General features: G+C 39.3%; 2 long non-coding RNA genes and 1 pseudogene across 3 annotated transcripts; all 3 read left to right on the forward strand.

The window, feature by feature from the left end:
- Positions 1–1,475: 1,475 nt before the first annotated feature.
- LOC149111160 (uncharacterized) lies at positions 1,476–13,276 on the forward strand. 2 transcript variants are annotated; one of them, XR_016207909.1, is made up of 3 exons: positions 1,476–1,959; positions 12,511–12,662; positions 13,165–13,276. It is a non-coding gene; the product is annotated as an uncharacterized LOC149111160 (long non-coding RNA). The 2 variants fall into 2 exon arrangements; XR_016207908.1 differs by lacking the exon at positions 1,476–1,959 and having other exon boundaries at positions 12,499–12,662.
- LOC149111161 (uncharacterized) lies at positions 1,996–3,114 on the forward strand (annotated as a pseudogene).
- A 382-nt stretch (positions 13,277–13,658) lies between the features above and the next one.
- Positions 13,659–16,995, forward strand: LOC149111162 (uncharacterized). The gene is made up of 2 exons (XR_016208108.1): positions 13,659–14,059; positions 16,158–16,995. It is a non-coding gene; the product is annotated as an uncharacterized LOC149111162 (long non-coding RNA).
- The last annotated feature ends 1,055 nt before the right edge of the window (positions 16,996–18,050 follow it).

Here is an 18,050-nt window from a genome sequence, read left to right on the forward strand (position 1 = left end):
CACCATCTTCAGATAAACAAGCCAAAAAATTAAAATTTTAACCTTGCAAAACTACAACATCTTGGGCAATTTCCTCTCGGGCTACGTGCAATGACTTCAGCTGCTTGAGTTCTGTCTTTTCTCAGGCTCGCCAAACTTCCTGACTTTCTTACAAAAAAGTTCTGATATCGAAAGACAGAATATGACTATTTATTTTTTTCTTGAGCATCTGAGTGGGCCAGAATCCTAAATCCTCGAATTTGATTGGTTTATCATCCTCATGTGACCGGTCCAGCTTTTTATGATACAGCCCATGGGCTGGATTTTTTTCCCACTGCCTGAATTTTGCTCCTAAAAGTTAGCGGTAATTGTTAATCTTTTACCTCTTTTACACATCCATCGATGATTAGTCAACGCAAGTTTATCTCTGTTCACTTTAAAATGGCAAGGAAAGTCACTAAGTAAATTCAATTGAGTGTTTTGAAGTTGTGAAAGTTTGCTTAACTGTTTGTAGCTTGGCACTGTAATGGCGCATAATCCTAAGTTTCTCTTGCTCTAAAATTTGAGTAAATTTCAGTTGAGTTTACCACTCTGATCGTCGCTGTATTTAGAAAAATTTCTGTGGAATACTCTGAACGAATTTCCTCGCTTTCTGCTATTCAATTTATGGTAGAAAAGTGACGAGGTGATTTTAAAAGCAACGACTGACAGAAATTGTTTTTGTAGTAAAACTTAAAACTTCGCATGAAATTTCACACCGCAAAAACAATTTTGGAGAACTTGACTGGTGAAATAAATGCAACTAACACAAAGAAGTTCGAAAAAATCTTTTTTTGTCTATCTGAGTTACTCACTCGTTGCCACGATTTTTTACAAATCGTTAGTAGAGAGCACACAAGTCGATTCAATGACAAGAGTTGCGTAAACAAACCCATTAATTTTTGTAATCTGTAAAACCAATTTACTGCAGGAAAAAAATTAACATGTTATTTGCCGGCTTAGGGTTGGTCTGTATGGTGAAAAACTGTGACATTGGGCTTGAAAATGCTGCCCTTGGCCTGTGGTCTTGGGCAGCATTTTCAAGACCTCGGTCACAGTTTTTCACCATACAGATCTCCCAGCCAGCAAATAACATATATACCTTCAATGCGACCGTGATCGTCTACTCTAGTTTCTTCGTAATGGAGCCTTTCTTCAAGTTCACTTTCCACCACTGTTTCCTCTTCAGATCCTGTTGGTGTAACTACATCGCAAAATGCACTTGAGTTGAGATGAGATTTTTGTATACGATAATTTACTGCTTTCCTGTGCAAATTATACAAAGACAATGAACGTGGGCTGCTTAACGAGCCAGACAGTGGCAGGTAGAAGATGGAACAGTTTTGCTTAGGGCGACCATGTTTTGGCATGATGAATCGTTTCCAGTCACTTGCCAAAACAGAACTAGGCATTGTCACTGGGACTGAACTTCAATTAGCCAATGAAAAGCCATCACTTTGACCGTGGTGTGAATAACAACCAATCAGAAATGTTGACAGTTGTATGTAATCCAGACTCCAAACTCCCTCAAGGTCACTTTCAAGATGGCGGATGCGAGTAGAAAGGGCACTTTGTATTGCAAGAGACTGCCAATTACTTCTTCACCAGAAAGTGTGTGCAAAACTGCAGAAAGGGAACTACCTATGGATCTAACTAGGGAATCTGTAGGTTATACAGACTCTGTTGGTACGGAAGAATCCTTTTCTGCCTTGTCGCAATCAGCGGCAAAATGCCCGTCAAAATTTTGCCACTGTTGAATCTGTCTCAAGCAAGACTGTATCAGATAAGCAGTGTACAGTATGGTTTTCTTAAATGATTTACTATTTTATAGCTAAGCAATTTTTCAGTCTATATATGCCATTTTCCCTCCTTGCCAGAATGGTCAGTTGCCGAAGTCAAGGATATGGCTGTTGAAGACTTTCAGAAGTGAAACTGTCTCAGGTCAGCGGTCAGCAAACAATATGGACGTGCCTTCCGAAGGCCATCAAATTTTCTAAGTTTTTTGAAGTTTTGTGTAGTGTTTTTACGTTTTTGTCGTTGTTCTTATTCCATAATGGTTGTGCATGTTACACACGATGAGTTGGAGAAAATACTAAGGCTAAAACTAGAGCCAATTGAGAATTCTTTGAACTTTAAAGACGACGAGAACCGTAAGTTGTTGGAGTAAGTGGTCAACCTCGAGAGGACTGTGAAAACTCTTGAGCTGGAGAACAATGTTCTTAAAGCTCAACTTAATACTACTATCAGCAAAGTCAACGAGAATGTAGTTCTCCTGGATGAACAAGAGCAATATATGCGCCAAGAATGTGTCGGTTAGCCGTGACGAAAACACTAATGAGGTTGTGAAACAAGCGGCCGGCCTTCTCGATGTAGAGTTAGGCGAAGATGACATCTCGATCAGTCACAGGCTTCCTCCAATTCCTCCTTGGACAGACAAAGATGGTACTGTGCATTCCCCACCTCCAAGTGTTATAGCAAAGTTTGTAAAGAGGGATGTCAAGGAGAAATTTTACAGAGCAAGGTACAAACTCAAAAACAAATCATCCAGGGATCTTGCTGGTACATCATCGGCGGAGAGAAACAAAATATTCATCTCTGAAAGCCTTACTCAGACAAGGAAGAAATTATTCAAAGCAGCCCTAAAAGTCAAGAAAGAATTGAAATTTGACTTCATATCCACCTCAAATGGTCGAATTTTCCTCAGGCAGAACAAGGACAGTCGCTCTCATTTAATTACCAGCGATTCTGATCTAGCAAAGTTGAAAGCAGCACATCGTCCTGCAGGACAAGATGACCAAGGCTGAACATATGGATCCAGCTAAGTGCTCTAATTATTTTCCTGCACTGTTACTAGTTCTCCTTTATCTCTTATTACATTAAATGATAGTGCCTAAGCGTAGGAACTGTGTGAGGCTTGTGAAATGTTACAATATGGACACAATGGATTGTTTATTGACATTGATATGATTCACGTGACATTTGATCATAGTATGATTGGCATCACTTATATATTCAATACTCTCGATAGCTCGCTGAACGTGTAAGATCACGAAAGTAAGAGACCTGATTAAAAAGCACTTTCTATTGACTCCTGAAGAGCCGTTTGTACGTCTCCTGATAGTGGACAAAACTGAACGTGTTACATGGTGGCAGCGGGTGGTAGGATTTCATTCTGAAAATGGCAACAAGTTCTTCAACGGCTGCAACCTCAACGACAACTACAGCAACAGCTGGGACTGGGACAGCACCCATCACGTACACTACTATGTCCTCTCCAGCGCATGACCTTAAACCCCCTGGAAAGCTAAACACTTCAGGGAATCTGGCAGACGCTTGGAAATCCTACAAACAGGTATGGGAGAATTATTCTCTAAATTCTGGGCTAAACTCGCAAACGGAGGACTACAAGGTCGCATTCTTTCTGCATTGTGTCGGGACGGAAGGACTTAAAATTTACAATGGCTTCCAATTCGAAAATGAAAACGACAAGAAGATTCTGAACAAGGTCCTAGAAAAGTTTGACGAGTTTACACTGGGCCAAACTAATGAAACTTATGAACGATATATATTCAATAGTCGCAACCAAGAAGCACAAGAGTCCATTGATGCTTATGTCACTGCCCTTCGCAATCTAGTTAAGTCATGCAATTTCTGCGATTGCATGCGTGACACTCTGATCAGAGATCGTATTGTTCTAGGTGTAAGCAACATTACCATAAGAAAGAAGCTTCTGCAAGTGCGAAGTCTCACCCTCAAACAGTGCATAGATATTTGTAGAAGTGATGAAGCCACTGCGACCCAGTTAAAAGCCATTTCTGGGGACGATAGCGTGCATAAAATAAGAGATTAGAGACGAACTGGCAAGAAAGATAAACACCCCTCACGCGATGGGAGGAATGATCGGAATGTGCCACCGAAACCTCCTGGCAAATCTCACAAGAAGTGTCTATTCTGCGGAGGTGAACACCCACTGAAAAAGGAGAAATGTCCAGCCTGGGGACAGAAGTGCTCCGGATGTGGCGGCCGAAACCACTTCAAAAGTGTTTGCAAGAAATCCAAATCCCGAGGAGTCCATGGAATCTCCGACCAACCTGAAGACGTGTCATCAGATGAGAGCGACATCGAGCTTCTAGCTGGAGTTGCTATGGATTCTCAAGAATCTGACGTCCATGCTGTTCGTCACGCTAAAGAAATTTACGCTGAGATGCTTATCGATGACAGAAAGGTCAACCTTCAAATTGACTGTGGAGCATCAATCAACATCATCCCAGTGAAACACGCAACAGGTCACGAAATCCAGCCGACCACGAAAACTCTGCAAATGTGGAATGGATCTCAAGTGAAACCCATAGGAACGACAAGGCTCATAATGCGTAACCCGAGAACAAGGAAGAAGTACTCCGTAGAATTCGTCGTTGTCGAAAGCAATTTAACACCTTTGATCGGCGCAAGAGCGGCTCAACAAATGGGGCTAATCACCGTTCATGATGAAAATTTCATCGCAGCCTCACCTCCTCCAAAAGAAAACGAGCTACAAGTTAAACAGATAACAGCCGAAGAAGTAATAAAGCAATACTCAGACGTATTTGACCGTCCATTGGGAACCTTTCCCGGTGAAGTCCACTTAGAAGTTGACGATAGCGTTAAACCTGTCATCACCCCAACGAGACGAGTTCCTACGGCACTAAAAGATGACTTGAAGGAAGAACTAAATCGATGTCGCACAAGGAATCCTTGCACCTGTGGAAGAGCCAACACCGTGGGTAAGCAGTCTGGCAGTTGCTACTAAGAAATCAGGTGCGCTGAGAGTGTGTATCGATCCACGGCCATTGAACGAGGCGTTAAAAAGAGAAACTTACCAGATACCTGTACTGGATGAAATTCTGCCAGAATTATCTCAAGCCAAGGTCTTCTCCACTGTCGACCTGCGTTCAGGATATTGGCACTGTGTTCTCGACCAAGAGTCAAGCCTACTCACGACGTTCTCAACACCATTCGGAAGATACCGCTGGTGCCGATTGCCCTTCGATTTGTCAGTCTCATCTGAAATCTTCCAAAAGCGAGTAAACCAAGCACTAGAAGGCTTGAGCGGTGTTCTTAACATCGCAGATGACATCCTAGTATATGGCGTTGGAAACAGCGAACAAGAAGCAGTCGCAGATCACAACAGGAACCTCCAAACCTTACTGAAAAGATGTCGTGAGCGCAACATTGCCCTTAACAGAGATAAGTTAAAGCTCAAGCAAAAAGAAGTGTCTTTCATGGGTCACATACTGACGAGTCATGGTGTGAAGATGGACCCAGAGAAAGCGAAAGCTATTCAAGAAATGCCGAAGCCTGAAGACGTTGAAGGCATACAAAGACTTAACGGATTCATCAATTACCTTGCGAAGTTTTTACCTGGATTGGCCAATGTAACGGAACCACTGCGGCGACTAACAAGAAAAGATGTGGAATGGCAGTGGACTGAGGAACAGGAGAAATCATTCAAAGAAATCAAGAGGCTTGTGACCACGGCTCCTATACTAAGCTACTACGACCCCAAAGCAGAGCTCGAGATACAATGCGACGCAAGCCAAAAGGGTCTCGGAACCGCACTCCTTCAAAAGGGAAAGCCAATCGCCTATGCAAGCCATGCACTCACTGATACTGAGGAGAGATACGCCCAAATCGAGAAAGAAATGTTGGCGATAGTGTTCTCTCTCGAGAAGTTCCATCAGTACACCTTCGGACGACCAGTCACAGTGAGAAGCGATCACAAGCCACTAGAATCTATCCTCAAGAAGCCTTTATCATCCGCACCTCGCCGACTTCAAGGCATGATGATGAGACTTCAAAAGTACAACATCAGTGTACACTATGAATGTGGTGCGAAGATGTACATAGCTGATCTATTATCCCGAGCGTACCTCCCTGAAGTAGGACGCGAAGACGACAAAGAATTTGAGTTAGTAAACATGGTCAAGGCCCTCCCCATCAGTGACCGGAGGATAAAAGAGATCAGGCAAGAAACAGACACTGACCAAACACTACAGGTGGTAAAGTCCCTAATCCTCAAGGGATGGCCAGATGACAAGGGCGATCTACCGGTACAAGCAACCCCCTACTACAGCCTAAGAGATGAGCTAACAGTCCAAGACGGATTGATCTTTAAAGGAGAAAGACTAGTGATCCCTGCCACTCTACAGAAAGAGATGAAAAACAAGATTCACTCCTCACACATGGGAATCGAATCGTGTCTGCGACGAGCGAGAGACTACGTCTTCTGGCCCGGAATGTCTGCAGAGATCAAGCAACTAGTCGAAGCATGTGAAACCTGTAGGACGTTTGAGAAAAGTCAACAGAAAGAAACCCTCCTACCGCATGAAGTACCATCACGACCCTGGGAAAAGGTGGGAACAGACCTTTTCGAATTCAAAGACAAGAACTACCTAGTAACAGTCGACTACTACAGTAACTTCTGGGAAGTGGACAAACTACCTGACACTAAGGCAAGCACCGTCATATTGAAACTCAAGAACCACTTCGCCAGATATGGATGTCCAGATACAGTTGTATCCGACAATGGGCCACAGTTCTCCAGCAAAGAATTTGCCACCTTCGCTCAAACCTGGGAATTCGAACATAGCACCATCAGTCCAGGAAACAGCAAAGCGAATGGAAAGGCTGAGTCTGCCGTAAAGACAGCAAAGCGACTCCTTCTCAAAGCATGTAAAGCTGGTTCTGACCCCTACTTGGCGATCTTAGACCATCGCAACACACCTACACAAGGAGTGGGATCCAGCCCAGCCCAGCGCCTTATGAGCCGGAGAACGAAGACCCTGCTACCAGCAACGAGCAAGCTTCTGCAGCCGCAAGCCAGCGAACCATCTGATGAGCGAGAAAAACTTGTCGAACGCCAAAATCGACAGAAGTACTATTTCAACCGCACAGCCAAAGATCTTCATCCCCTCGACAAGGGTGACGTAGTGCGCATGAAACCACTCCATCTGGGCGAGAAAAAGTGGCGCAAAGCACTGGTAATCGAGAAACGTGACCAGCGCTCGTACACAGTTGAAACAGCAGATGGTGGAGTGTACCGTCGCAACCGCGTACAGCTTCGAAAGACCCAAGAGCAACCACCTATAATCCAACAGCACAATGAACCCCTTCCGCTAAGCAACCCAAAGCCGAGCAAGCCAACTGATAGATCCGAAACGCTTCCTGCGACCATTCCGCCGCCAGAGCCAACTTATGAATCAAATGGATCAGGTGTCAACCCCTCACCAATGACCCTGAGGCCTGCACGTGTTCGAAGGCCTCCAGAACGCTTTAAAGATTGTGTGCTACTGAACATTGCATGATTGTCGAGCTTGCAGTTGTATCTTATATGTTTTAGCGTTTCTTTATTTTGTTCGTCTAAATTTTATTTTTATTGTTTGTTTTTTTTAAAGAGAAAGGATGTTACAATATGGACACAATGGATTGTTTATTGACATTGATATGATTCATGTGACATTTGATCATAGTATGATTGGCATCACTTATATATTCAATACTCTCGATAGCTCGCTGAACGTGTAAGATCACGAAAGTAAGAGACCTGATTAAAAAGCACTTTCTATTGACTCCTGAAGAGCCGTTTGTACGTCTCCTGATAGTGGACAAAACCGAACGTGTTACATGAAAGAAGATTGTAGAGGCATCCAGTGTGGCTCTTGCCTCTGGTGGTTTCACCTAAAATGTACTGCTTTATCTGTTAAGGAGTACAACTATTTCGCTGCGACCTGTGACTTGTGGCTCTGCCTGCACTGCCGTAACAAAATTTTTCCTTTTAATTCCGTGGAAGACCATGAACTGGTTGAGCTACTGGTCTATAATTCCAACACAGATTGTCTTTGCTCTGAAAAATATCCAGATCGAATTTAGAGTCTTTACCAAGTTTTGATCTATGTGCATCTATTAATAATAATCGCAATTTATCCAGCATTGATATTGACCTGAATTTACCTTCCGTGACTAATTTTGGATATTACTCAATTCATAAGTTCCACTCTAATGAAGATATTCGATCAACCATTTCTGATAAGGCATTTTCTGCCCTGCACTTTAATATTAGAAGTCTTGCAGCAAACTTTGATGATTTCTTCCAAATGTTAAGTGACTTGAATTACCGTAAAAACTCATGTATAAGCCGCACCTTTTTGCTGAAATTTTGGGCTCAAAATGGTGGGTGCGGCTTATATACGAGACCATTGCTTTCAGAGGGGGCTAATTGCCTAGTTAGTGGTCAGATATAGTACTTAAAAACGTAAGTAAATAAACATTCAACATTTTGAAACCTGTTGCTGTTGTTGATCATTGCTTTTGATAGAAGTGGTGGCTCCTAAAGGAGCCTTTGTCTCTTCAGGTTTTAAACCTGAATCTTCTTCGCGAGTAGTTCTTTCAAGCGATTCATTTGTACTTCCTTTGTGCAGCTAAACTCTAACTGGCATGGAATCTCCATTCCTCCACAAAGCTGCTTACAATGCCTTCTGCGACCGATCACTTCAATACTGATCTCTCCGCCATGTGCAAGAAAATACCACGCTATTCGTGAGAACTCACGGGGCAAATGACCGACTGTTTCGGTGTTCTTCACAACTTGCACCGCGTGTTTATCCATAGGATTGTTAAACTCGCGTCGAGCAACAAGTTTTTCACCAATTGAAGGCTTCCATACATGTTTATAAACATGATATCCACGCACAGCTGATGTGAAATGGAACTTTTCCATGTTGTTTATTGTTCGTTCGATCGTTCAATTCGATCGATCTACGTGACTCGGCCCAGACTTCTTATCGGTTTTTAGCTAGCCAATCAAAGTAGAGTGCATCTGTGAGGCGTTGCTAAGTGACCTAACCAAGCCGCATGCTTGTGGCTGTAAATAAACCTGTTTTTTGCATGAAAATTGATTCTCAAGGAACTTTATATTCAAATTTTTGATAATATGCTCATATATTGCGTGTGTATTTCTCTTGTGTCCAGACTCTCTCTTTAAATGACTGCGTGGTTACTAAGCAATCATTTTGCATCGATCGGTCAGAGATTGTTTTGCTTGGATTTCCGTTTGAATTTCATCGTTTTCCACTATCGCCTTTAGCAATAAAGGCAACATCTTGTCAAAAGAGCCTCTCTTTAGGAGGATATCAGAAATTCCGTTGAAGAATAGCTTGTAAAAGGTATTTCAAGAGTTATTTAGCTCGCAGCAAATACACAGCATCAGATTTGACCAAGCTTACAATGTACAAGTAATCACTTTCTTTTGCTCGGCGCTTTTTAAAGAGTTTTCTTTTTTTCAAAATCAAGCTCGAAAGTTGGGGGTGCGGCTTATATACGAGTGCGGCTTATACACGAGTTTTTACGGTATTCTTTCTCTGTTATTGGCCTTTCCGAAACTAAAATCAAAGTTGGAATGGATTCTTATTTGAATATCAATCTCCCTGGTTATTGTTTCCTGTCTCAACCATCCATGTCTAATGCTGGGGGTGTTGGTTTCTACATCAAAGACAATCTTTCATACATTAAACATGATGACTTCTCCACTACCAATCCAGAATTTGAGTCCATTTGGATTGAAATTGAGGTCCCACTTCAGCATAATGTTGTCTGTGGATTAATATATAGGCATCCTGATCAAAATATTGCCAAAACTGCAGACTTTTTGTATAAGGTGACCGAGAAAATAAACAGAGAAGGTAAATTTTGTTTTCTGATGGGTGATTTTAATATCAATCTTTTAAATTATGACTCTCATTCTGAGACAGAAGATTTTGACAATACTCTAGGATCCTATGCATTCCATCCACAGATTTTGAAACCTACTAGAATAACCTATCATTCCGCAACTCTAATTGATAACATTTTCTTTAATTCACTAGAGCACCATGCTATAAGTGGTAATATACTGTGTGGCATAACAGATCATTTGCCTAACTTTTTGATTATCACAAAGTTATCTAATCCTCCAAAAAATTTTAAGATGTATAAAAGGGATTACTCCAGGCTTGATAATGAAGCACTTATTTCAGAGGTTAGCAAGGTGAACTGGTCAGAGGTCTTATTTAATGAATCTGAAGTGTCTGATGTTAACACAGTTTTTCAGAATTTCTATCTCTGTATTTCTGAATTAATCAATAAGCACGCTCCTCTCGGTAAACTTACTCGGAAAGAAATTAAGTCATTATCCAAGCCTTGGGTGACACCTGGCATCAAAGTATCTATTAGGCTGAAGGAGAAGTTTTATAAACGTTTTTTAGAAACTAGGAGTATATATTTCTTAACTAAATATAAGTTTTATCGGAATAAGATTACCCAACTGCTTAAAGTCAGCAAACAGAATTACTACCATAATTACTTTATTGCAAATAGTAAAAATATCAAAAAAAAAAACCTGGGCAGGCATCAAAGAGTTAATTACCCTGAAACCAAACGGATTCAACTCTCCCTCTAATACTGTTGTTGACAACAATGTAATTACTGATTCCAAGGCTATTGCTTCAGCTTTTAATAAATATTTTTCAGAAATTGGCAGAAAGTTAGCAGAAGAGATTCCTCAAGTTGATATCGATCCCCTAGACTTTCTTGGGTCCTCACAGGCAAACAGCTTTATGCTTTTCCCTGTTTCTGCAGTAGAGATACAGAATGAAATTACTAGGCTAAACTCATCCAAGGCTTCTGGTCCTTTTTAGCATTCCTGTATGCCTGCTAAAGCTATTAAAAACCTGCATATCATTTCCCTTTGAATTTATCTTTAATCTTTCCTTTAGTAGTGGGTGTGTGCCTGACCAATTTAAGATAGCTGATGTTATTCCAGTACATAAAAAGGACTCAGTCACTTGCATGAATAACTATCAACCCATCTCACTGCTCTCCATTTTCAATAAAATCCTGGAGAAGCTTGTATACAAGAGACATCACTTTTATTGACAAATATAATATTCTATATGACAAACAATTTGGCTTTAGGAGAGATCATTCCACTCTACATGCAACTCTTTTTATTACAGACAAAATTCAAAGAGCAATTAAAGATGGCCTATTTTCGTGTGGTATTTTTCTTGATTTTTCTAAAGCCTTTGATACTGTTGACCATAGCATATTACTAAGGAAATTAACCCATTATGGAATCCGTGGTATTCCTGATGACTGGTTTGCTTCCTATTTAAAAAATAGGAGGCAGTTATTATGTTACAATTGGTAGTACTAAATCTGATGACACCCTCATTACTCATGGTGTCCCACAGAGTTCTGTGTTAGGCCCTCTTCTATTTCTCCTGTACATTAATGATTTCAGTAAGTGCAGTAGTGTGTTTGACTTCCACATTTTTGCAGACGATACTAATCTTTTTTACTCTAATTCTAATTTAGCTGAACTTGAGTCCATTGTTAATTAAAATCCGAAAATGGTATCTGACTGGCTTATGGCTAATAAGGTTTCCTTAAATATTGATAAGACAAATTTCATTATTTTTCACCCTCCTCAAAAGGTTAAGGGTCACATAGTCAAATTAACAATTTCTAACAGGGAGATTATGCAAGAGAAATTCATAAAGTATTTGGGTCTCCTGATTGATTCACATCTCAGTTGGAAGTATCACATCTTACATATTTCTAAAAAGATTAAGCTGTGTATTGGCATACTCTCTAAGATCAGGCACTCTGTGACCGACAAGGTCCTTTTACAGTTGTATTACTCACTAATTTATCCCTTCTTGACTTATAGTTTAATAACTCGGGGGAATACATATCAAACAACTCTTTTACCTCTTATCATCTTACAAAAAAAAGCAGTCAGAATAATGACATTCTCAGAATATAATTCCCACTCTAGTCCACTTTGTCAGAAATTAAAAATACTTAAAGTAAGTGACTTAATATATTTATATAGTGCTTTATTTATGTACGACTATTAGTCTAATAGACTGCCATTAATTTTTGATAATTTCTTCAAGAGTATCAACAAAGTGCATCAATATCAAACCAAACTGGCGAGTAAGATTTCATACTATCTGCCAAGAGCAAGGACTAATTAAGGCAAATTTAACATTAGTTTTTTCGGTGCTAAAGTTTGGAATTCCATTGATGACTCACTTAAATCTAAGAGTCGTGCTTGTTTCAAAAATCTCTTAAAAGAATTGATTATCTCCAACTACTGACTGGTACATTGATGTACTTTAATTTTTCATTTTTTTGTGTGCACATTCATTTTTTTCTTTTTCGTTCTCTGTATGTGTGTCTGTGTCTGTGTCTGTGTCTGTGTGTGAATGAAATCGTGTCCTGTTTTTTTTCATATATTCTGTAACTTTATTGCAATATTTTTTCCGCTTGGCCCAGCCACTTAGCTCGATTAGCCTTAGTTATTTCTAAGTTGCTGTGCTCTGTTTTTCATTGTTATTTTTTCACATTGCATGTATTTATTTTTGTAAAATTTTTCTCGGCACGAAATAAAGATTGTTGTTGTTGTTGTTGCAGGAAAGTTTGAGCAGGAGGACATTGATGGACATATACTTTTGTCGACTACTGTACAGAGCAGTCAAGCCATAGAGAAGTTAGGACTCGATACTAGTGGCAAGGAAGGAAAGTTCTCGGAGAAATAAATGAACTCAGTGGAGGACCCATTGCAGGTAAGACTTATGTGAAAAATTATACAAGCCTCAAAATTTTGAATGCCTTCGATTATGCATTAAGCTGCATTGTGGTTTGCACTTTCAGGCTGTATTTACGCGAAATATTTTAGCTATGTTTAGCTTTGCTTTTTGTAGCACAATTTTCTTCCCTATATCACAAATTATGTGCCCAAAATTCCTTGCCACTTGTTGAAGAACAAACACATTATGCAATGCGTAATAATTGGCCATGTTAGTTGTAGAGAATGTCAGGCCAGGAAGAATTGTGCATGGCTTGATTTCTTCCAGTTTAGTCAAATACCATTTTTGATAGACTAGTTTGTTTTCATGCAAAAAGATTTTCATAAATACTTAACTGAAGATTCCTTTTAATAGTGTAAAACAATATGACACATAGGTCTAGGCGTACTGAAAATCATGCAATAATCAGATTTCGATATAATAGTTAGCTTATATTACCATTTTAACTATACCGTCTATTTGCTGTATCGTATTTAAGGAAGCTGTGAGTGAGAGAAGCCCATGTCAAGAACTGATTTTTCCTTGGTGGACAGAATACTGACCAACACAGAAAACAATCAATTGAATACGACATATAGAACCATTACAAAGTAAGTCTCCATATATTTGGTTTTTATTCTTGTAAAAAGTTTAGCATCTTAAGGGCTGCAGTCACATAAGTGTTCCTGAGTACAATTCTTAGTCTTCATGAGTCAAAAGATGCCTGGTGCCAATCATAAAAGCCATTGAAAATCATCTTTCACCTTCATCAATTTACTAATTATGATACCACAAGAGCAAGTAAACCTGCACAACCCTTACTTGACAGCCCTACATCTGCCATATCACAAAAACTATTTAGATTTTGACCATAACCCTAAGTGGGTATAGGGCCTGACAAAGACTATTTATTGGAAATTTAAAGCACCATCACATTGCTAAATAGGTTTACTACAGAGCAGCAGGAGTAGCTAGTCTATCCACGAAGTGGTTTCCAATTTACCTGTAGTAATTTTAATCCCATGTTGCCCCTCTTTAACACAGAAAGAGGAAAATCCTTAATTACATCAAACAGGCTTGGCCTTTGGGGTCTCCAGCACCAAGGTTTAGAAATAATCCAGAAGCAACAAAGAAAATGCTTGTTGTCGTTGACACCCTTGGCAAGGACAAGGGATTTACTTTACCAAGGCTTGCACTGGGGAGGAATGCTATATTGCAAATTATACACAAACACATGGATGAATGATGATGTAAGGAGTCTGAGCAGCTGGAAGTGACTAGCAGACTGTGTCTTGTAAGCAGCAGTGAAAGTGAAACCACAAGTAATACGAGTGGAGACAGCCCAGAAAGTGATGAGGCAAAGTCAAATAAATTGGATGATTACTACAACACAGGTGAGCCATGTGTAATTCAGATTGCTACCTTTCTGGTACATTCTGGGTTGTGATAATTTACATGTATCATTCCAATAAGTGCCATATTTCTAACAAGCACCTTTTGTTTTCTCTTTTTAATACACTGTAAGTACCCTGTCTTCAGTACGCACCCCTAAATAAGAGGGAAGGTTTCAGTTCTTGGTAACTCTTGCTCTTGTTTTGCTTTGATGACTTGAGTTCAGGATCAATCTCAGTTTTTTTCTAGCTAGCCTGTTAATGCTGATTGAGATTCTAGGGTAATTTTGACCACCCTTTATCATTTTATTTTATTTATTGGCTATTGATACAGCATTTCGATAGTTAATACAGTATTGTATATAGAAAGTTCTCCTCATCAGCATCGGCAGGATAGCTATGATAGAAGTCCAATGACAGGAATGACTAACGCATCTTGAGCTACCTTAAATTGTACACATTTTAGGTTTGATTTTACTGTAGAATTCTACCTATTTGGAAATAAGTAGCTGGCTGAAAAACCATTTTTGAGTTGTTTTTTTTGTAAAAAAATACCTCTTAGTCGGCGCGTTGGGTATGTTATGGACAGGTCAATGGATGAGTGAGTGAGTGAGTGAATGAGTGAGTGAGTGAGTGAGTGAGAGATGTATGTATGTCACACCAATCAGATTGGATCTACTATAAACAGCCAATCAAATTTCTTGTTGTAAAGGTAAATGGTATGTAAGAAGATTTGATTCCAATACAGTTTAGAACAGCCATATTTATTCTTCTATAAAAGAGGAGGAAGTATTCATATATTTGGTTTACTTCGACATTTTATGTGGGTTAGGCTGAGGATTTTAGTTAAATGAACGAGATGAGCCTTCGGTTCGTGAGTTAGTAGTATGTAAATGCAACGAGATATTAGTTACAAAGGTAACTTGATTCTTTTGTTTTTCACAAGGAGTAAATTCAATTAGAGGTCACGAATCGTCGCTTTTAGTTCTTAGGACATATATTAGAGGAGACAAGACTATTTAGATTTGAAACAGTTCTAACGTTTACAATAGTAAGTGCAGGTGACGATTGTTTTGTTCTTATTGCATGCAAATATAACGAGATATTTTTATTTTTTAGTCACCAACTGTAATTTGACACTCTTGTTTTTCACAAGAGAGTAAATTCAATTAGAGCTGACAAATCGTCACCGCTCCTTCCCAAGAGATGTTTGCTATCTTTAGTAACAAATGGTAACTTAACACTTGTTCTTTATATGGGAGTAAATTCAATTAGAGCTGACAAGTTATCGGCTATTGTTCCCAGGATATTAAACAAAAAAAAGCTTTCATTTCTGGACGGTTTTTACGTCTCTGCAGTAGCAGTTTATTTTTATTTGATGGGCATTTTATGACATTCTTTTCAGTCCGATATTTTTAAAGGTAAAAAGTATCAAAACTCTCAAATGTTCTTTGAAGACTGCGTGGCACCAAGTTAAAGTGCAATTTAATTAAATCAGACTTTCAATGAGTCAGAGAGGTTTTTTTTTCCTCTTTCTTTCTATTTTCGGTGAAGTAGTGTTGTGTTGTGTAAAAAGGGTAAGCTTACGACTCATAAAATGCGAAAAGGTCTCTTGAGTATTTTTGAGCAAAAATTCCTCTTGGGGGTTGGAAGGGCTATGTGATGGGTGAGTGAGGGAGTTATGCATGTGCACCTGTCACACCAATCACTGTGGGTTTATCAAAGAACGAATCAAAGAAGAGAAAAAGATGGTATCTACACTAATCTGGAGACGTGTCAGATTACTGTAGTTTGTTGAAACATTTTATGGCTTACTATTTAGCTATCTTACCATTACTGATGTAACATCATATGTACATCATAAATTCCCAGTTTCTTTCTTTCTGTACATCGCAACCAAAAAAACTTGTCAGATTTACCAAATCATTACTGTAAACAGCTCCATGAATGCTCCTATCTCCGGCACTTCACAAAAAAAATAACTCTTGCACACCTTGCGTGCCTATGTTACTTATTGCAGTAAGAAATAACACTGTAGGAAGTGGTTGGCAAACTGGGATTTACTTTTAACTAACTTAAAATTATCTTTTCTGTGTTTCAGAACTCACTTTATCATCAGCAGAAACCATTATCTTGGTATGGCTGGACAGAACAACCATCAATGATGTTCACCTCATTAAGGACCTAAGACCAATTGCTAAAACTCTTAATCTGAAACTGCTCAGGAACAAAGACAAAACTTCTCACATCCGTGCTATTGCAAGTACCCTTTTAAAACAGGAGAAGTTCAATGTGAATGCCCCCTTGGAAAATGTCACCAAGGATGATGTTGTTCTAAATGAGAAGTGACTATTGGTTGTTACAATTGCAAGTCAACCTTTATGGCAACCAGCACTGTGTCTGTCAGCTGACTTTATAATCTTGGTCTGAATAGACAAAGTGACCAACCATGATCACAAATGTCCAGCTAATCAAGGAACTTAATCTGGCTGCATTCATCAATGAGACTTTGCCAAACTATAGTTTTACGCTGCACAATGATCCCAAACACACCTCGAGATTTGCCCAGGCCTTTTTTGATGAGCATGGCATCGACTGGTGGCCAACCCCTCCCGAAAGCCCAGACCTCAATCCAATTGAGAACGTTTGGCATGAACTGAAGTTGTACCTTGAGTCAAAAGTCAAGCCCTGAACAAAAGAAGAACTCATTGACGGCATTCAAAAATTTTGGAACAAAAGGATGGATAGAGCCAATTGCGGGCGTTACATGTGTATCGATCATGTCCTTCAATAGGCTGTTCCAGCTGCTGTCATGGAGCGTGGTGGTGCAACCTAGTATTGAACGTTTTAAATAAGCTTTCAGAATAAAAACAGCTCCTTTAGGAGCAACCAAATCTGAGAAAAGTCAATGGCCAATAAAAAAGACTACTTTTTTCGGATCAGAACTTTGATTTTCATGCAAAGTTCTCTCCCCTATTCCCACCCCTTTTGTTCTCCTAGCCCAAGTAAGAATAGTGACAAAAATAATAATAGATTCACATCACTGCAAACTTCCTTATTAATCTGGCTGTTTACTTAAGTGCAGATGAAACTTGACGTAATTTCATCGGCTTGGGATTATTAACAATTGAACTGTATATTTTACGGCTGACTGCTGTCAGGGTTTTATTTCTGACTGTTCATGTGTGTAAATCAGAAACATCTCGTTCAGCTGAAAAGAAACAGTAAGTTTCCAAAAACAGATTTGAAAACATTCGAAGTGGGAATAATTCTTAAAGATCAAATTACTATTGACACAGAGAAACGTGCAAAATAACATTGTTATTATTTCTTCAAATACATGAAATGACTAAATAATGCAGAAATGAAGTTAAAAACCATCCGCGGCTCACTTAAAAGACACAATAGATCACAGTAGATGCAAAAACAATCAAAAATGACAAAATCTCTATTTTTTCTATTCAAAGTGCTTTTTGGTAAAAAGAAAAAGAATGCCACACGCATGCCCTTAGGTTGCACTAAAGCATGTGCATTTGCAGTGTTCTTTCCCTTTTGTCATAGTAGTAAATAAGCTTACATCATATTTGCCATACTAATTTGGTTGTTGTGATTGTGGTTCGGCTGAAAAGAAAAGGAAAGTTTTCAGAAACAGATTTGAGATCATTAGCGGTAAGAAAAAAATTGTAAACATTGCCAAATTATGAGCGAACACACTTTAGAAATCTTTTTGCAACTCAAAATTTAGCTTTTGATTAAGCCACGCTTAATCAAAAGCACTGTAGCATTGTTTCAATCAAATGGACTAATAAACAATAATGTGTGAAATCATTCAAGTGCAATGTGCACGCCCACCGCACACTTTTGAGTGAATGATGAAAAAGACTTGGAAATCGATCTGCTTGTTGAAAAATGTTAATTGTAAATTTGTGGTATGAGTGGAAAAGTATGCACAAATTTCACGGCACCTTAAACGAAAAGGTATTTTTAACGAGAG

This window comes from Orbicella faveolata, unplaced genomic scaffold (assembly GCF_042242905.1).
Source record: "Orbicella faveolata isolate gen_17 unplaced genomic scaffold, um_ofav_v1 contig_24, whole genome shotgun sequence".
In the NCBI taxonomy this organism is placed as follows: Eukaryota; Metazoa; Cnidaria; class Anthozoa; order Scleractinia; family Merulinidae; genus Orbicella; species Orbicella faveolata.